This window comes from Pseudophryne corroboree, chromosome 9 (assembly GCF_028390025.1).
Source record: "Pseudophryne corroboree isolate aPseCor3 chromosome 9, aPseCor3.hap2, whole genome shotgun sequence".
NCBI lineage: Eukaryota > Metazoa > Chordata > Amphibia > Anura > Myobatrachidae > Pseudophryne > Pseudophryne corroboree.
In genome coordinates this window covers 33,385,697-33,407,297 of record NC_086452.1, presented here as the reverse complement: position 1 = coordinate 33,407,297, position 21,601 = coordinate 33,385,697, and positions in this window count along the sequence as shown.

The following is a 21,601-nucleotide window of genomic DNA, read 5'->3' as shown; positions in this document are numbered from 1 at the left end:
ATCAATAATACAAACTTAGATAAGACAAGAGAAAAAAAACGTCCTAAAAGTGCAAAATTGGACATAAGATCAGCATATAAAGTATATAACGCGTTTCGTCCTATCTGGACTTCATCAAGGGCCCTTGATGAAGTCCAGATAGGACGAAACGCGTTGGGTGCTATGATATATATCCTCTCTAAAAGCTAAGAACCTTATTTATATACTTTATATACTTTTTATGCTGATCTTATGTCCAATTTTGCACTTTTAGGACGTTTTTTTTCTCTTGTCTTATCTAAGTTTGTATTATTGATTTTATATTATTTTATATACAGTTTTTAGTAACGTTTCTGGCTCCTTGTAATTAGGGCTACTATTTTATTTGTTTTTATTGGTGCATATTAGATTTAATAAAAATATTTTCTTTTAAATTTAAGTCTCCGATTAGCATTAGACACCACTGGTCGCTAAAAACCACCTTATCCCTTCTTTTTGTTTACACTATACATGAAGCACCTTACCAATGCTTCTTTCTTTAAGGTGGAGCTGACGCCCGATTAATATAAAGGGAGTGTCTAGAAAAAGGAGGCCTTTTTTTGTTCATTTATAAATATCCTGGACTACATTCTAGTACTATTTGGTATCGCGGTTAAGCGCCGATAAGCTTCCCCCCATCTATATATATATATATATATATATGATACACTATATACACCAGCAGCACGCGTTATATATATATATATATATATATCTCAAATATAGATAGAGGACAGCGCTGATTTGTTCTCTTTGGAGCAAAGATGTATACAACAAATGAAGAAATACAACAAATAAAGAAATATTTAAAAGTTCAAATAACACTTAAATAAGTGTAAAAAATGTCACTAGGTCCTCCTTAGCTTTTATAGAACCGCTGCGCCCTTTTTTATCAGTCCGAATTCCAACGGATGTAATAGATCTATAGAGAAAGCATATAAAGGGGGCGCTCCATAATGCATAAATGTATTTAATAAAATGACATTTAAAAACATAAACTGTAAAATTCAACTCGTACCATCGGTACGAGTTGAATTTTACAGTTTATGTTTTTAAATGTCATTTTATTAAATACATTTATGCACTATGGAGCGCCCCCTTTATATGCTTCTCTATAGATATATATATATATATATATATATATATGATACACTATATACACCAGCAGCACGCGTTTTATATATATATATATATATATATATATATAATATTCAGTATATACACCAGCAGCACGCGTATGTATATATATATATATATATATTATACAGTATATACACCAGCAGCACGCGTTATATATATAATATACAGTGTATACACCAGCAGCACGCGTGTGTGTGTGTATATATATATATATATATATTTCTCTAACGTCCTAAGTGGATGCTGGGGACTCCGTAAGGACCATGGGGAATAGCGGCTCCGCAGGAGACTGGGCACATCTAAAGAAAGCTTTAGGACTATCTGGTGTGCACTGGCTCCTCCCCCTATGACCCTCCTCCAAGCCTCAGTTAGATCTCTGTGCCCGAACGAGAAGGGTGCACACTAGGGGCTCTCCTGAGCTTCTTAGTGAAAGTTTTAGTTTAGGTTTTTATTTTCAGTGAGACCTGCTGGCAACAGGCTCACTGCATCGAGGGACTAAGGGGAGAAGAAGCGAACTCACCTGCGTGCAGAGTGGATTGGGCTTCTTAGGCTACTGGACATTAGCTCCAGAGGGACGATCACAGGCCCAGCTTGGATGGGTCCCAGAGCCGCGCCGCCGGCCCCCTTACAGAGCCAGAAGGCAGAAGAGGTCCGGAAAATCGGCGGCAGAAGACGTCCTGTCTTCAACAAGGTAGCGCACAGCACTGCAGCTGTGCGCCATTGCTCTCAGCACACTTCACACTTCGGTCACTGAGGGTGCAGGGCGCTGGGGGGGGGGCGCCCTGAGACGCAATAAAAACACCTTGGATGGCAAAAAATGCATCACATATAGCTCCTGGGCTATATGGATGCATTTAACCCCTGCCAGAATCCATAAAAAAGCAGGAGAAAAGTCTGCGAAAAAGGGGCGGAGCCTATCTCCTCAGCACACTGGCGCCATTTTCCCTCACAGCTCCGTTGGAGGGAAGCTCCCTGACTCTCCCCTGCAGTCACTACACTACAGAAAGGGTTAAAAAAGAGAGGGGGGCACTAATTAGGCGCAGTATTAACTATACAGCAGCTATAAGGGGAAAAACACTTATATAAGGTTATCCCTGTATATATATAGCGCTCTGGTGTGTGCTGGCAAACTCTCCCTCTGTCTCCCCAAAGGGCTAGTGGGGTCCTGTCCTCTATCAGAGCATTCCCTGTGTGTGTGCTGTATGTCGGTACTTTTGTGTCGACATGTATGAGGAGAAAAATGATGTGGAGACGGAGCAGATTGCCTGTAATAGTGATGTCACCCCCTAGGGGGTCGACACCTGAGTGGATGAACTGTTGGAAGGAATTACGTGACAGTGTCAGCTCTGTATAAAAGACAGTGGTTGACATGAGACAGCCGGCTACTCAGCTTGTGCCTGTCCAGACGTCTCATAGGCCGTCAGGGGCTCTAAAGCGCCCGTTACCTCAGATGGCAGATATAGACGCCGACACGGATACTGACTCCAGTGTCGACGGTGAAGAGACGAATGTGACTTCCAGTAGGGCCACACGTTACATGATTGAGGCAATGAAAAATGTTTTACACATTTCTGATAATACGAGTACCACCAAAAAAGGGGTATTATGTTCGGTGAGGAAAAACTACCTGTAGTTTTCCTGAATCTGAGAAATTAAATGAGGTGTGTGATGATGCGTGGGTTTCCCCCGATAACAACGGATAATTTCTAAAATGTTATTGGCATTATATCCTTTCCCGCCAGAGGTTAGGGTGCGTTGGGAAACACCCCCTAGGGTGGATAAAGCGCTCACACGCTTGTAAGGGCTCTACCTTCGCCTGAGACGGCCGCCCTTAAGGATCCTGCTGATAGAAAGCAGGAGGGTATCCTAAAAGGTATTTACACACATACTGGTGTTATACTGCGACCAGCAATCGCCTCAGCCTGGATGTGCAGTGCTGGGTTGGCGTGGTCGGATTCCCTGACTGAAAATATTGATACCCTAGATAGGGACAGTATATTTTTGCCTATAGAGCATTTAAAAGATGCATTTTTATATATGCGTGATGCACAGCGGAATATTTGCCGACTGGCATCAAGTCTAAGCGCGTTGTCCATTTCTACCAGTAGAGGGTTATGGACACGTCAGTGGTCAGGTGATGCGTATTCCAAACGGCATTTGGAAGTATTGCTTTATTAAGGGAGGATTTATTTGGGGTCGGTCTTTCAGACCTGGTGGCCACGGCAACAGCTGGGAATTCCACGTTTGTACCCCAGGTCGCCTCTCAACATGAGAAGACGCCGTATTATCAGGCGCAGTCTTTTCGTGGACACGGGCAAAAGGTTCCTCATTTCTGCCCCGTGACAGAGGGAGAGGAAAAAGGCTGCAGAAATCAGCCAGTTCCCAGGAACAGAAGCCCTCTCCCGCCTCTGCCAAGCCCTCAGTATACGCTGGGGCTTTACAAGCAGAATCAGGCACGGTGGGGGGCCCGTCTCAATGAATTTCAGCGCGCAGTGGGCTCACTCGCAAGTAGACCCCTGGATCCTTCAGGTGATATCTCAGGGGTACAAATTAGAATTCGAGACGTCTCCCCCTCGCCGTTTCCTAAAGTCGGCTTTACCGATGTCTCCTTCTGACAGGGAGACAGTTTTGGAAGCCATTCACAAGCTGTATTCCCAGCAGGTGATAATCAAGATACCCCTCCTGCAACAGGGAACGGGGTATTATTCCACACTGTTGTGGTACCGAAGCCGGACGGCTCAGTGAGACCGATTCTAAATCTAAAATCTTTGAACACTTACGTACAGAGGTTCAAATTCAAGATTGAGTCACTCAGAGCAGTGATTGCGAACCTGGAAGAAGGGGACTATATGATGTCTCGGGACATCAAGGATGCTTACCTTCATGTCAAAATTTACCCTTCTCACCAAGGGTACCTCAGGTTTATGGTACAGAACTGTCACTATCAGTTCAGACGCTGCCGTATGGATGGTACACGGCACCCCGGGTCTTTACCAAGGTAATGGCCGAAATGATGATATTCCTTCGAAGGAAGTGAATTTTAGTTATCCCTTCCTTGGACAATTCCCTGATAAGGGTAAGATCCAGGGAACAGTTGGAGGTCGGTGTAGCACTATCTCAGGTAGTGTTGCGGCAGCACGATTGGATTCTCAATATTCCAAAATCGCACCTGGTTCCGACGACGTGTCTTCTGTTCCTAGGGATGATCCTGGACACAGTCCAGAAAAAGGTGTTTCTCCCGGAGGAGAAAGCCAGGGAGTTATCCGAGCTAGTCAGGAACCTCCTAAAACCGAGCCAAGTCTCAGTGCATCAATGCACAAGGGTTCTGGGTAAAATGGTGGCTTCCTACGAAGCAATCCCATTCGGCAGATTCCACGCAAGAACTTTCCAGTGGGACCTGCTGGACAAATGGTCCGGATCGCATCTTCAGATGCATCAGCGGATAACCCTGTCACCAAGGACAAGGGTGTCCCTCCTGTGGTGGTTGCAGAGTGCTCATCTTCTAGAGGGCCGCAGATTAGGCATTCAGGACTGGGTCCTGGTGACCACGGATGCCAGCCTGCGAGGCTGGGGAGCAGTCACACAGGGAAGGAATATCCAGGGCTTATGGTCAAGCCTGGAGACATCACTTCACATAAATATCCTGAAGCTAAGGGACATTTACAATGCTCTAAGCTTAGCAAGACCTCTGCTTCAAGGTCAGCCGGTGTTGATCCAGTCGGACAACATCACGGCAGTCACCCACGTAAACAGACAGGGTGGCACAAGAAGCAGGAGGGCAATGGCAGAAGCTGCAAGGATTCTTCGCTGGGCGGAAAATCATGTGATAGCACTGTCAGCAGTATTCATTCCGGGAGTGGACAACTGGGAAGCAGACTTCCTCAGCACGACCTCCACCCGGGAGAGTGGGGACTTCACCCAGAAGTCTTCCACATGATTAAAAACTCGACAGGTATTGCGCCAGGTCCAGGGACCCTCAGGCAATAAGCTGTAGACGCTCTGGTAACACCGTGGGTGTACCAGTCAGGGTATGTGTTCCCTCCTCTGCCTCTCATACCCAAGGTACTGAGATTGATAAGATGGAGAGGAGTAAGCACTATATTCGTGGTTCCGGATTGGCCAAGAAGGACTTGGTAACCGGAACTTCAAGAGATGCTCTCGGAGGATCCGTGGCCTCTACCTCTAAGAAGGGACCTGCTCCAGCAAGGACCCTGTCTGTTCCAAGACTTACCGCGGCTGCGTTTGACGGCATGGCGGTTGAACGCCGGATCCTGAAGGAAAAAAGGCATTCCGGATGAAGTCATCCCTATCCTGATCAAAGCCAGGAAGGATGTAACCGCAAAAACATTATCACCGCAATTGGCGAAAATATGTTGCGTGGTGCGAGGCCAGTAAGGCCCGACGGAGGAAATTCAACTGGGTCGATTCCTATATTTCCTGCAAACAGGAGTGTCTATGGGCCTGAAATTGGGGTCCATTAAGGTTCAAATTTCGTCCCTGTCAATTTTCTTCCAAAAAGAACTAGCTTCAGTCCCTGAAGTTCAGACGTTTGTAAAAGGGGTACTGCATATACAGCCTCCTTTTGTGCCTCCAGTGGCACTTTGGGATCTCAATGTAGTTTTGGGTTCCAAAAGTCACATTGGTTTGAACCACTTAAATCTGTGGAGTTAAAATATCTCACATGGAAAGTGGTCATGCTGTTGGCCCTGGCCTGGGCCAGGTGCGTGTCAGAATTGGCGGCTTTATCCTGAAAAAGCCCTTATCTGATTTTCCATTCGGACAGGGCGGAATTGAGGACTCGTCCTCAGTTTCTCCCCAAGGTGGTTTCAGCGTTTCACCTGAACCAACCTATTGGTGGTGCCTGCGGCTACTAGGGACTTGGAGGCCTCCAAGTTGCTAGACGTTGTCAGTGCCCTGAAAATATATGTTTCCAGGACGGCTGGAGTCAGGAAATCTGACTCGCTGTTTATCCTGTGTGCACCCAACAAGCTGGGTGCTCCTGCTTCTAAGCAGACTATTGCTCGTTGGATTTGTAGTACAATTCAGCTTGCACATTCTGTGGCAGGCCTGCCACAGCCAAAAATCTGTAAATGCCCACTCCACAAGGAAGGTGGGCTCATCTTGGGCGGCTGCCCAAGGGGTCTCGGCTTTACAACTTTGCCGAGCAGCTACTTGGTCAGGAGCAAATACGTTTGTAAAATTCTACAAAATTGATATCCTGGCTGAGGAGGACCTGGAGTTCTCTCATTTGGTGCTGCAGAGTCATCCGCACTCTCCCGCCCGTTTGGGAGCTTTGGTATAATCCCCATGGTCCTTACGGAGTCCCCAGCATCCACTTAGGACGTTAGAGAAAATAAGAATTTACTTACCGATAATTCTATTTCTCATAGTCCGTAGTGGATGCTGGGCGCCCATCCCAAGTGCGGATTGTCTGCAATACTTGTACATAGTTATTGTTACAAAAATCGGGTTATTATTGTTGTGAGCCATCTTTCAGAGGCTCCTCTGTTATCATGCTGTTAACTGGGTTCAGATCACAGGTTATACGGTGTGATTGGTGTGGCTGGTATGAGTCTTACCCGGGATTCAAAATCCTTCCTTATTGTGTACGCTCGCCCGGGCACAGTATCCTAACTGAGGCTTGGAGGAGGGTCATAGGGGGAGGAGCCAGTGCACACCAGATAGTCCTAAAGCTTTCTTTAGATGTGCCCAGTCTCCTGCGGAGCCGCTATTCCCCATGGTCCTTACGGAGTCCCCAGCATCCACTACGGACTATGAGAAATAGAATTATCGGTAAGTAAATTCTTATTATATATAATACACTATATACACCAGCAGCACGCGTTATATATATAATATACAGTGTATACACCAGCAGCACGCGTATATATATATTATACAGTATATACACCAGCAGCACGCGTTATATATATAATATACAGTGTATACACCAGCAGCACGCATATATATATATATATATATATATATATGATACACTATATACACCAGTAGCACGCGTTATATATATATATATATATATATATATAATACTAGGTGCTTCATCGCGCCCTACGGGCGCTCTTCACACCGTCGGAAGGGGCTACGCCCCCTTAACCCCTGCACGCCTTTCTGGGGTTCAATATATGGAGTATTACCTGCATTCCTAGTTTTGTTAGTGTTTGAATATTGCACAATGAAAGGCCTTCCGATGGTGAAGGGGGTGTAGTCCCTTGCAACAGGAAGGGGTTTGAGGAGTGGGGACCGCGGATGGGGGAGGGGGTATGAAGGCGGAAGGGGCTACGCCCCCTTAACCCCTGCACGCCTTTCTGGGGTTCAATATATGGAGTATTACCTGCATTCCTTGTTTTGTTAGTGTTTGAATATTGCACAATGAAAGGGAGTCCGATGGTGAAGGGGGCGTAGTCCCTTGCAACAGTAAGGGGTTTGGGGAGTGGGGACCGCGGATGGGGGAGGGGGTATGAAGGCGCTGTGGGTGGGGTAGGAGCAGGGGTGTCGCAGGTGGGGGATGGCAGCTGCAGGGCTGTTGCGGATGGAGGAGGGGTTCCGAAGGCGCTGCAGATGGGGAAGGGGTGGGTGCGGGTGTGCAGTGGATGGGGGAGGTGTCCAGGGGGCGCGGTGGGTGGGGGAGGGGTGGATGCGGGGGTAACGTGGGTGGGGGAGTGGCGGGTGCGGTGCTGTTGCGAATGGTGTAGGCGATGCGGATTGGGAAGGGCCTGCTGCGTGGGTGGGGTAGGGGATCCAAAGGTGCAGCGGGCGGGGGAGAGCCAGATGCGGGGTGTGGCGGATGGGGGATTGGTTCCGGAGGTGATGTAGGTGGTGGAGGGGCGGGTGGCATAGGGGGTCTGGATTCGCCGTGGGTGGGTACCGGGGGTGGGGGCCGGGGGGGCGTTGTGTGTGGGGGAGGGGCAGGTGGGGGAGGAGCAGATGCTGGGCTGGATGGGGGAGGGGTTCCAGAGGTACTGCGGGTGGGAAAGGGTGTGGCGGGTGGGTAGGAGGTGTGGAGGCGTTGCGGGTGGGAGAGGGGGGGGTGCAGTGAATGGGGTTAGGGGTCCGGAGGAGGGAGGGTCCGTGTGTGTGGAGGTGTGGGGTCCGTAGGCGCTGTGGGTGGGGGTGCCATGGGTGGTGGAGGGACAGGTGTGTTGATTTGCGGTGGATGGGGGAGGGGGTCTGGAGGTGCTGCAGGTGGTGGAGGGGTGTGTGTGCGGGTGGGATAGGGGGTGGGTGCGGGGGTGCAGCGGATGGTGGAGGTGGTCCGGGAGTGTGGGAGAGGTGAGGTGCTGTGGGTGGGGGAGAGGCGGGTGAGGGGCTGTTGCGGATGAGGGAGGGGTTCCGGAGGTGCTGCAGGGTGGAAGAGTGCAGGTGTTGCGGGTGAGGTAGGGGGCCTGGAGGCGGTGGGGGTGCGGTGGATGGGGAGGGGCTGCAGGTGGTGGAGGAGCGGGTGGTGTAGGAGGTCCGGAGGTGCAGTGGGTGGTGGAGGGGTGGGTGCTGAGGGTGGGGTAGTGGGTCCGAAGGTGTTGCGGTTGCTGGAGAGGTGGGGGTGTAGGGGATGGGTCAGTGGGTGCAGCGGATGGGGGAGGGGTGAGTGCGGTGATTCAGCGGATGGGAAGGGGGTCAGGGGATGTGGGAGGGGTGGGGGTGCTGTGGGTGGGGGAGGCGGGTGAGGGCTGTTGCGGATGGGGGAGGGGTTCCGGAGGCGCTGCTGGTGGAGAAGGGTGCAGGTGTTGCGGGTGAGGTAGGGGGCCTGGAGGCGCTGCGGGTGGGGGAGGGAGGGAGGGGGGTGAGGGTGCGGTGGATCGGGAGAGGCTGTAGGTGGTGGAGGAGCAGGTGGTGTAGGGGGTCCGCAGGTGGAGTGGTTGGTGGTGGGGTGAGTGCTGCGGGTGGGGTAGTGGGACCGAAGGTGTTGCGGTTGCTGGAGGGGATGGGTCCGGGGGTGCAGCGGATGGGGGAGGGGCTGCTGCAGATGGGGGAGGGGTTTGGAAGACACTGGGTGGGGGGCCACGGGTGGTGGAGGGGCAGGTGCGGGGGTTTGCGGGGGATGGGGAGGGGTCCAGGGGCGCTGCAGGTGGTGGAGGGGCAGATATCAGTGCACATAGTCTCTGTGGTAGTTAGTGAGGGTTGGTGATGGTGTAAGAGGGGTGAAGGCCAGTACACAGACAGGCAGTTAGAGAGCAGGATGAGGGTGACAGGGCATAGTGACGGGGAGTACTTAGCAGATATAGGGGTGGGCTACAGGTGTGATGTCACAGTGTGTGTACCTTTGCTCTCATGTGTGAGGTATGTGTGAGGTAAGGATGTGCGGGTCGTGGTGGCCACTAACCTCCAGGCTGCTGCTGTGAGATGGTGACTGCAGAGGGAGGGAGCTCAGACCCAGCAGCAATGGGTCGTGGTCAGCATTCCTTCCTGGCCCCTGTCACAACTGAGGGTTTAGGCTGACGGGAGGAAGCCTCAGTTGTAGGGGCTGGAATGAAGTTAAACTTAGATGGTTTAATCAGACCCCTGGACATGTAAGTGTGGAAGGAAACCCGAAGGTGTGACCATGACAAGCAGGTTAAAAGTCAAATGAAAGTTTATTAAACAGACTCCGTATAATCACAACAGCGTTCACAGTCAGTATTAGCAGTGGCAGATAATACAGTTCCTGGATCACTAAACCATAAAAGGTATCACAGGGCACTGGTAGGTTGCAGAACAGGTGTTATAGTCCTTTGGTAGAATAACCTTACCAGGCCAGGCTGTAGTAGTGGAGAAAACCGAGGAACATGCCAGTAGGTGTATGAGATGATGCTGGTAACTGGAATGCACTGTAGGAGTCACTGGACGGAACCAGCCAGATGGTGGAGACACGGAGTTAAAACTGAAAGATGCTAGGGTGCGTGGAAACAGATGAAATGAAGAGTGGTTACCGGTGGTAGTGGATACTGCTGGTAAGTAGAAATCCGCTGGGAGAACACCGGCTCTTTAAGGAGGCTGAATTCTGTTGGAAGCAGGTTGCTGGAAACAGATGGGTTAATAGCTGAAAGCTTGGAAGCTGGAAGCAAACGAAGTAATAGCTGAAAGCTGGATCAGTCACAGAGGATTGCAGAGTCAGGCTGCACCGCAGGATGGAAAGCAGGTGCGGGTCTCTTTGTGGATGCTGGAGACAGGAGCTGGAACCTGGAGAAACAAACCACAGGAGAGAGAGACTGGAACAAGGTATGACATTCAAAGCACTGACATCTATCTGGCCCAGACACAGGATACTTATACCTGCTGCTATGCAGGCATTGGCTGGGCAATTATGCAGATTCCAGCGACGGTGGATTGGAGGAATTGGAGCATGTGATCAAATCCAACATGGCTGCGCCCATGCTGGAACCTGGAGGGAAAACTGATTTGAAATGAAATGTGCAAACATAATGATAATGGCGGCGCCGGCCGCGGAGGACAGGAGACGCCAGATGACAATTATATGCTGAGACACTTGGAGGGCAGCAGAGGCCGCGGCAGGCATGATACATGATTCTGAGAACGTGCAGCAATAACACAGTAACGGCCGCGGAGGACGGGAGACGCCATGTTGGATTCAAACATGGCGCCGCTATGGTAGTGTCTCAGAATGACAGGAGGGATGTGCAGAGTGTTGACACAGATGAGATCCGGATTTGGAACGCTGGGCCAGTCTCAGAAGACACCTAAACGGCAGGTAATGGCGTCCAGATACCCGGATCGTGACAGCACCCCCCCTTTAGGAGTGGCCCCAGGACACTTCTTAGGCTTTAAAGGAAACTTTGAGTGGAAATTTCGGACCAAGGCAGGAGCATGGACGTCTGAGGCATTGGTCCAAGAGCGTTCTTCAGGACCATAGCCCTTCCAGTCAATGAGATACTGTAGCTGGCCGTAACGGAAACGTGAGTCCAAAATCTTGGCCACCTCGTCCTCGACTCCCCGTTGAGTCTGAACTTTGGGAGCTGGAGGAAGTGCGGAATGAAACCGATTTAGGATCAGCGGTTTCAACAAGGAAACATGAAATGTCCTGGGTATTTTCAAGAAGGGTGGTAACTGTAATCTGTAGGCAACAGGATTGATGACTTGTTCAATCTTGAAGGGACCGATGTAGCGAGGTGCAAATTTCATGCTCGGAACTCTCAACCTCAAATTCTTCGTGGACAACCACACACGATCACCCACCTTGAGAGCAGGAACCGCTCTACGCTTCCTATCGGCAAACTTCTTATACCTGGATGAGGCTTTAAGCAGGGCTGCGCGGACGTTCCTCCAGTTATTTGAAAACTGACGCAAGGTGACATCCACTGCTGGAACAGAAGTTGCGGGAAGCGATTGGAATTCTGGGACTTTAGGGTGGAATCCATAATTAATGAAGAATGGTGTAGAAGAAGATGAGGAATGGTATTGATTGTTGTGGCTGAACTCGGCCCAAGGAAGGAGTTGAACCCAGTCAACTTGAGAGGAAGACACATATATACGGAGGAAGGCCTCCAAGTCCTGATTCACCCTCTCGGTTTGACCATTGGTCTGAGGATGGTAAGCCGCGGAAAACTTTAACTTGACTTGGAGGGCTTGACACAAACTTCGCCAAAATTTGGCTACAAATTGTACTCCACGATCCGAGATGATCTCTTCAGGAAGACCGTGAAGTCGGAAGATCTCTTGTATAAATACTTGAGCCAACTTGGAAGCTGACGGAAGACCGGTGAGAGGGATGAAATGTGCCATCTTGGTGAACCGGTCAACTACCACCCAGATGGTATTAAACTTGTTGCAGATAGGTAGGTCGGAAACAAAGTCCATCGACAAATGGGTCCATGGTCGACGGGGAACAGATAATGGAACCAGTTGCCCCGCAGGCGACTGGCGGGAGACTTTGTGTTGGGCACACTTTGGGCAGGAGGCAATAAATTCCATAACGTCCTTCTTCAGAGTTGGCCACCAGTAGGACCTAGAAATAAATTCAAGGGTTTTCTGAATGCCTGTATGTCCAGCAAAACGGGAAGCATGGGCCCAATGCATGAGCTTCTTCCTTAGAACTGGCTTAACAAAACTTTTCCCTGGTGGAGGCGTAGAGTCCATCCCTACCGTGGAGAATGCCAACGGATTAATAATAGGATGCTTGTCTGCAGACTCGGACTCATTTTCTTGCTCCCATGAGCGGGAAAGGGCATCGGCCTTACGATTCTGAGAACCCGGACAGAACTGGAGTTTAAAGTCAAACCTAGAAAAGAAAAGTGCCCATCTGGCCTGACGAGGATTCAGACATTGTGCGCCTTTGAGATATAAAAGATTTTTGTGGTCGGTAAGTATGGTGATTGAGTGGGAAGCTCCCTCCAACAGGTATCTCCACTCCTCCAGAGCGAGCTTGATGGCCAGCAACTCCTGATCGCCAATGGCATAGTTGCGCTCAGCTGGGGAGAACTTCCGGGAGAAGAAACTGCAAGGATGTAGATGTCCATCTTTGGCCCTCTGGGATAACACTGCTCCTACTCCAACGGAGGAGGCATCTACCTCTAAGATAAAAGGAGAGTCGTTGTCGGGCTGTTTCAGAACTGGTGCAGAGATGAACCGTTGCTTCAGAAGGTGAAAGGCCTGCGTAGCTTCCTCGGACCACTTGGACGGATTAGCACCTTTCTTGGTTAATGCAGTGATAGGCGCCACAATGGTGGAAAAGTCTCGTATAAATTTTCTATAATAATTGGCGAACCCTAAGAACCTCTGGACCCCTTTGAGGGTTAAGGGTATAGGCCAATTCTGGATTGCTTGGAGTTTCTCAGGATCCATCTCTAGTCCGGAACCGGACACAATGTAACCTAGAAACGGAATGGTTTTAACTTCAAACACACACTTCTCCAATTTACAATAGAGGTGATTGACACGGAGACGGGAAAGAACCTCTTTTACCCAGAAACGATGATCTTCGAGATTATTAGCAAAGATGAAGATGTCATCCAGATAAACCACGACATGGCGGTACAAGATGTCCCTGAAGATCTCATTCACGAAGTGCTGGAAGACTGCTGGAGCGTTGCTCAATTCGAAGGGCATGACGAGGTACTCATAATGTCCGTCACGGGTGTTAAAGGCGGTCTTCCACTCGTCACCCTCACGGATTCGGATGAGATTGTAGGCACCCCTCAAGTCCAGCTTTGTAAAAATGGTTGCACCACTAACTCTATCAAAGAGCTCGGTAATCAGGGGTAAAGGGTATCGGTTCTTGACGGTAATGTCGTTCAGACCTCTGTAGTCGATGCACGGACGCAGACCACCGTCTTTCTTCTTAACGAAGAAGAAGCCTGCGCCGGCTGGAGTAGAAGATGGTCGGATGAAACCCTTCGCCAGGTTCTCTTTGATGTACTCTTCCATGGAGTGTGTCTCAGGCAGAGACAACGGATAAGTTCGGCCTCACGGTGGAACCTTCCCTGGAATGAGGTCGATTGGGCAGTCCCATTCTCTATGAGGAGGAAGGATATCAGCAGAGGCTTTACTGAACACGTCCGTGAAGTCTTGATATGGAGGAGGCGGAACATCAGATGACCTGGGGAAGGAAGAACAAACAGGAAGAACTTTGGCTAAACAAGTCTCAGCACAGGAGGGACCCCATGCCAGTATTTGCGTAGTCGTCCAGTCAATCGATGGGTTGTGGAGACGGAGCCATGGAAGGCCTAAAACCACTGGATGTGTGGCTCTTGGAATCACTAGAAAAGAAATATACTCAGTATGAAGAACTCCCACTCTCAGACGAAGTGGAAGAGTCCTTAAGGAAATGACTGCGTCAAAAATCTTGCTGCCATCCACGGCAGTCAAAGAGATGGACGAGGACAGTCTCTCGGTGGGTAGGGACCACCGTTTAACATAAGCTTCGGTTATGAAATTCCCAGCTGCTCCGGAATCAAGGAGGGCAATGACGTTCCTGTAACGTTGAGCAATTTGGAGCGACACTGGGAGGTTACAATCATGAGGAGATGGAGAGGAGATCATTACTCCTAGCCGGCCCTCTCCTTGGCGAGCTAGGATCTGGAGTCCCGAACGTTTGGGACAGGCGTTGATAGTGTGCGACGGAGGTGCACAGTAGAGACATAGAGACTCGGAGAGGCGTCTTCGGCGCTCAGCGGGAGATAGACGGGAACGACCAATTTGCATAGGCTCATCCTTGGATGGAGATGGTTGACGAGGAGGAGGAGCAGAAGATTTAGGAACGGATGATCTTCCTCGCTCGGTTGCTCTCTCTCTGAACCGTAGATCAACCTTCGTGCATAGTGAAATTAGCTCATCCAACTTAGAAGGCAAGTCTCTGGTAGCTAACTCGTCTTTAATGCGTTCTGACAAGCCATGCCAGAATGCAGCATACAGGGCCTCGTCGTTCCAGGCCAGTTCAGATGCCAGGATTTTGAACTGTATAAGATACTGTCCCACAGTACGTGTTCCCTGGCGTAGACGGAGAATCTCAGATGAAGCAGAGGAAACCCGGCCCGGCTCGTCAAAGATGCGCCTGAATGATGCTACAAAGTCAGTATAGGAGGACAGCAGGGGATCAGACTTCTCCCATAACGGTGATGCCCAATCAAGGGCTGAGCCACTGAGGAGAGAAATAATATAAGCAACTTTGGTACGGTCACTGGGGAAGTTGCCAGATTGAAGCTCAAAATGGATTTCGCATTGGTTGAGAAATCCCCTGCAGAACCTTGGAGATCCGTCAAATTTTGCTGGCGTTGGAAGATGAAGACGTGGTATGGAAATGGGCAAGGTGGGTGGGGTTACAGCTGGAGTCACTGTGGTGGACGCACCAGACGTGCCAGGTCCACGGAGGGTCGTCTGAATCCCATCCAGCCGAGTAGAGAGATCCTGGAGACAGCGGATGATGTGACCTTGTGCAGCCTCCTGATGTTCGAGTCTGGCTGCCAGTTCTTGCATAGGTCTAGCCGCTTGATCCTGGTCTCCGGCTGGATTCATATGGTCAGTGCTTACTGTCACAACTGAGGGTTTAGGCTGACTGGAGGAAGCCTCAGTTGTAGGGGCTGGAATGAAGTTAAACTTAGATGGTTTAATCAGACCCCTGGACATGTAAGTGTGGAAGGAAACCCGAAGGTGTGACCATGACAAGCAGGTTAAAAGTCAAATGAAAGTTTATTAAACAGACTCAGTATAATCACAACAGCGTTCACAGTCAGTATTAGCAGTGGCAGATAATACAGTTCCTGGATCACTAAACCATAAAAGGTATCACAGGGCACTGGTAGGTTGCAGAACAGGTGTTATAGTCCTTTGGTAGAATAACCTTACCAGGCCAGGCTGTAGTAGTGGAGAAAACCGAGGAACATGCCAGTAGGTGTATGAGATGATGCTGGTAACTGGAATGCACTGTAGGAGTCACTGGACGGAACCAGCCAGATGGTGGAGACACGGAGTTAAAACTGAAAGATGCTAGGGTGCGTGGAAACAGATGAAATGAAGAGTGGTTACCGGTGGTAGTGGATACTGCTGGTAAGTAGAAATCCGCTGGGAGAACACCGGCTCTTTAAGGAGGCTGAATTCTGTTGGAAGCAGGTTGCTGGAAACAGATGGGTTAATAGCTGAAAGCTTGGAAGCTGGAAGCAAACGAAGTAATAGCTGAAAGCTGAATCAGTCACAGAGGATTGCAGAGTCAGGCTGCACCGCAGGATGGAAAGCAGGTGCGGGTCTCTTTGTGGATGCTGGAGACAGGAGCTGGAACCTGGAGAAACAAACCACAGGAGAGAGAGACTGGAACAAGGTATGACATTCAAAGCACTGACATCTATCTGGCCCAGACACAGGATACTTATACCTGCTGCTATGCAGGCATTGGCTGGGCAATTATGCAGATTCCAGCGACGGTGGATTGGAGGAATTGGAGCATGTGATCAAATCCAACATGGCTGCGCCCATGCTGGAACCTGGAGGGAAAACTGATTTGAAATGAAATGTGCAAACATAATGATAATGGCGGCGCCGGCCGCGGAGGACAGGAGACGCCAGATGACAATTATATGCTGAGACACTTGGAGGGCAGCAGAGGCCGCGGCAGGCATGATACATGATTCTGAGAACCTGCAGCAATAACACAGTAACGGCCGCGGAGGACGGGAGACGCCATGTTGGATTCAAACATGGCGCCGCTATGGTAGTGTCTCAGAATGACAGGAGGGATGTGCAGAGTGTTGACACAGATGAGATCCGGATTTGGAACGCTGGGCCAGTCTCAGAAGACACCTAAACGGCAGGTAATGGCGTCCAGATACCCGGATCGTGACAGCCCCGTTCCGCCGCACACTGTCTGCCCCGTCTGACGGGCGTCATTCCTCCATCCTGCCTGGCAGTGTCAGCTGCTGTGATCGCGGAGCATAGGTAAGCGTTCGGAGCCCTGTGGGCGGGCAGGCATGGTGTTTCCCTGGAGAGGTGCGGCGCGCGTCCTTAGGCTGCAGACGGAGGGAGCTCCGGCCCAGCAGCAATGTTGATTAGTGCGTGTCCCGTCCTGGCGCTGTCCCGCTGCACATGCTCCGCACCGCTTGCCGCTGAGCATGGCAGCCCTTGTCTGTATGCTGCAGATGCTGATCTAGCGGTGCCTGAGCTAGCGCCCTCTCCCTGGGGTGTGGGTGTCAGGCGGCAGGTATGGTGTGTAGGTGGGAGAGGAGCTGCGGGCGGCGACTCGCTGCCTGCAAGTACCCTACATATCAGCGCTGTTCCCCTCCCTGCAGATAGTGTCAGTGGCCGTGGTGTACTTTTGCTACTGGTGGCCAGGGCCGGTGCTAGGGTGTTCGGCGCCCCCCTGCAAACTATGAATTTTGCGCCCTCCCATATTCCTTTGTTGTGCATCGGGAAAAGTGGTGTGGTCTCACAACTAAGGGGCATGGCCACACAATAGTACCCCCATTTAAAAATACGCCACAATGTAGCACAATCTTATTCATCTTATACGTAATGCCCCACCCGTAGTAGTAGCGTCCTTATACGTAATGCCCCACCCGTAGTAGTAGCGTCCATATACGTGATGCCCCCCCAATAGTAGTAGTGTCCTTATACATAATGCCCCCCCAGTAGTAGTAGCAGTTATATGTAATGCTCCCCAACAGTAATAGTAGCGTCCTTATACATAATGCCCCCCCAGTAGTAGTAGCATCCTTATACATAATGCCCCCCCAGTAGTAGTAGCATCCTTATACATAATGGCCCCCAATAGTAGTAGTGTCCTTATACATAATGCCCCCCCAGTAGTAGTAGCAGTTATATGTAATGCCCCACAACAGTAATAGTAGCATCCTTATACGTAATGCCCCACCCGTAGTAGTAGCGTCCTTATACGTAATGCCCCCCAGTAGTAGTAGCAGTTATATGTAATGCCCCCCCAACAGTAATAGTAGCGTCCTTATACGTAATGCCACCCCTGTAGTAGTAGCATCCTTATACATAATGTGCCCCCAGTAGTAGTACCGTCCTTATACATAATGCCCCCCCAGTAGTAGTAGCATCCTTACATGTAATGCCCTCCCAGTAGTAGTAGCACCGTCCTTATACATGATGCCCCCCAGAAGTAATAGAGTCCTTATACATAATGCCCCCCCAGTAGTAGCGTCCTTATACGCAATGCCCCCCTATAGTAGTAGCGTCCTTATACATAATGCCCCCCCATAGTAGTAGTGTCCTTATACGTAATGCCCCTCCTATAGTAGTAGCGTCCTTATACGTAATGCCCCCCCTATATTAGTAGCGTCCTTATACGTAATGCCCCCCCTATAGTAGTAGCGTCCTTATACGTAATGCCCCCCTATAGTAGTAGCGTCCTTATACGTAATGCCCCCCCTATAGTAGTAGCGTCCTTATACGTAATGCCCCCCCTATAGTAGTAGCGTCCTTATACGTAATGCCCCCCCTATAGTAGTAGCGTCCTTGCATGTAATGGCCCCCCCAGCAGTGGTGTCCATAAAGTGCGCACACACAGACATACCTCACACACACACAATTCACACATATATACAAACACACACACCCCACCATATATACACACACACACACACACACCACTATATACACACACACACACACACACACACCCCCACTATATACACACACACACTATATACACACACGCACACACATTTCTCTCTCACCCTCCACTTACCAAGTCTGGCTGGCCGTCACTGCAATGCTGATTCCACCACTGTTCAGCTGTCTGGTCCCGTGTAGCTCCGCCCCTCTATTCCGTGTAGCTCCTCCCCTTCGTGACTCTGTAGCTCCGCCCCCTTTCCGGGACCCGCACTGCACAGCACACAGCCCGCTGTCACAGGTGATTGGGGGGGGGGGGGGGGGGGGACAGGCACAGCAGCCGGCAGCTAGTGGCCATCCTCACCTCCTATACTGTAAGGTAGGGTCTTGCACCTGACTGCTGCTGGCACTGGGTATGGAGTAGCTCCCTGCAGCAGATGCAGTTGACTCCGCCCAGCTCTGTGACTCCGCCCAGCGTTACGGGCACAGAGTCACAGACTAAGGCAAATATATAGGAGATTCAGTATATACACCAGCAGCACGCATATATATATATATATTATACAGTATATACACCAGCAGCACGCGTTATATATATAATACAGTGTATACACCAGCAGCACGCGTATATATACTAGGTGCTTCATCGCGCCCTACGGGCACTCTTCACACAGTCGAAAGGGGCTACGCCCCCTTAACCCCTGCACGCCTTGCTGCGGTTCAATATTTGTATAAGTATTACCTGCATTCCTAGGATTGTTAGTGGTTAAATATTGCACGACGAAAGTGCTTCCAATGGTGAAGGGGGCGTAGCCTCTTGCGACGGCGTGAACAGCGCCTGCAGAGCACGATGTACAGAATGTAGCGGGTGCGGGGGGGGGGGGGGGCGTGGATGAGGCAGGGAGTATGTAGATGCTGCGAGTGGAGGGGGAGGTGGATGCAGGTGTGGGGGGGAGGGGGTGCGGGACCTATACCTATGTCATTTTATGTGTAACAATATATAGGACACGGATAAGGATGTATGTGGTATAGACATACCCGCATGAAGAGGTAAATGGTGTCATTAGACACAGAGGGGAGTGCTGGTACAATGCGGAGCAGGGGCAGCTGTGTCCTCTCTCTACACCGTACCATCCTTCAGGTGTAGCAACACGGACATGTTGCGCACGCAAGGTCTCCACGCGGCCGCAGGCCTCAGGTGCACCAGTCCCCTCTGCATGCGCTATGTGCGCGCCCCCCTCAGGTGCAGTAGGAGGAGGGGGCGATGGGTGGAGGTGGTACCAGGGCCAATGGGCATGGACAGCGTGGTCATGTGCTCGGTGCTGGGCTTGCTCCCTCCGCTTGCTGTGTGAGGGATAGGGAGGAGGCGGCAGAGCGGAGCATCACTTATATACCGGTAACTATGGGGGGCACCGCAGGGGGTTATGGCTCCTGTACTCCTGGTGAGGGTTTGTCAGGGAGGTATCAAGGAGCCAGTGGTATGGACCGTGTATGGGATACAGGGGGGTAGGGAGGGGATACAGAGAGGCGGGGTGGTAGGGAGGGGATAAAGAGACGCAGGGCGGTAAGGAGGGGATACAGAGACGCGGGCGGTAGGGAGGGGATACGGAGACACAGGGCGGTAGGGAGGGGATACAGAGACGCAGAGCGGTAGGGAGGGGATACAGAGACGCAGAGCGGTAGGGAGGGGATACAGAGACGCAGGGCGGTAGGGAGGGGATACAGAGACACAGGGCGGTAGGGAGGGCACACAGAGACGCAGGGTGGTAGGGAGGGGATAGAGAGACGCAGGGCGGTAGGGAGGGGATACAGAAACGCAGGGCGGTAGGGAGGGGATAGAGAGATGCGGGGCGGTAGGGAGGGGATAGAGAGACGCGGGCGGTAGGGAGGGGATAGAGAGTAGGGGGGACGATAGGGAGGGGATAGAGAGATGCAGGGCGGTAGGGAGGGGATAGAGAGACGCAGGGCGGTAGGGAGGGGATACAGAGACGCGGGGTGGTAGGGTGGGGATACAGAGACGTGGGCGGTAGGGAGGGGATACAGAGATGTGGGGTGGTAGGAAGGAGATACAGAGGGGCGGGGCGGCTGGGAGGGGATAGAGAGACGCGTGGCGGTAGGGAGGGGATAGAGAGACGCAGGGCGGTAGGGAGGGGATAGAGAGACGCGGGGCGGTAGGGAGGGGATAGAGAGACGCAGGGTGGCAGGGAGGGGATAGAGAGACGTGGGCGGTAGGGAGGGGATAGAGAGATGCGGGCGGCTGGGGGGGGATAGAGAGACGCAGGGCGGTAGGGAGGGGATAGAGAGACGCAGGGTGGTAGGGAGGGGATAGAGAGACGTGGGCGGTAGGGAGGGGATAGAGAGACGCGGGCGGTAGGGAGGGGTTAGAGAGACGCGGGGTGGTAGGGTGGGGATACAGAGGCGTAGGGAGGAGGGGATACAGAGACGCGGGGCGGTAGGGAGGGGATAGAGAGACGTGGGGCGGTAGGGAGGGGATACAGAGATGCAGGGTGTTAGGGAGGGGATACAGAGATGCAGGGTGTTAGGGAGGGGATACAGAGACGCGGGGCAGCAGGTAGATACAGAGAGACGGGGCGGCTGGGAGGGGATAGAGAGACGCGGGGCGGTAGGGAGGGGATACAGAGAGGCGGGGCGGCTGGGAGGGGATAGAGAGACGCGGGGCGGTAGGGAGGGGATATAGAGACGCGGAGCGGTAGGGAGGGGATAGAAAGACGCGGGGCGGTAGGGAGGGGATAGAAAGACGCGGGACAATAGGGAGGGGATAGAGAGACGCGGGGCGGTAGGGAGGGGATATAGAGACGCGGGGTGGTAGGGAGGGGATTTAGAGACGCGGGGCAGCAGGTAGATACAGAGAGACGGGGCGGCTGGGAGGGGATAGAGAGACGCGGGGCGGTAGGGAGGGGATACAGAGAGGCGGGGCGGCTGGGAGGGGATAGAGAGACGCGGGGCGGTAGGGAGGGGATATAGAGACGCGGGGCGGTAGGGAGGGGATAGAAAGACGCGGGGCGGTAGGGAGGGGATAGAGAGACGCGGGGCGGTAGGGAGGGGATAGAAAGACGCGGGGCGGTAGGGAGGGGATAGAAAGACGCGGGGCGGTAGGGAGGGGATAGAGAGACGCGGGGCGGTAGGGAGGGGATATAGAGACGCGGGGTGGTAGGGAGGGGATTTAGAGACGCGGGGCAGCAGGTAGATACAGAGAGACGGGGCGGCTGGGAGGGGATAGAGAGACGCGGGGCGGTAGGGAGGGGATACAGAGAGGCGGGGCGGCTGGGAGGGGATAGAGAGACGCGGGGCTGTAGGGAGGGGATATAGAGACGCGGGGCGGTAGGGAGGGGATAGAAAGACGCGGGGCAGTAGGGAGGGGATAGAGAGACGCGGGGCGGTAGGGAGGGGATAGAAAGACGCTGGGCGGTAG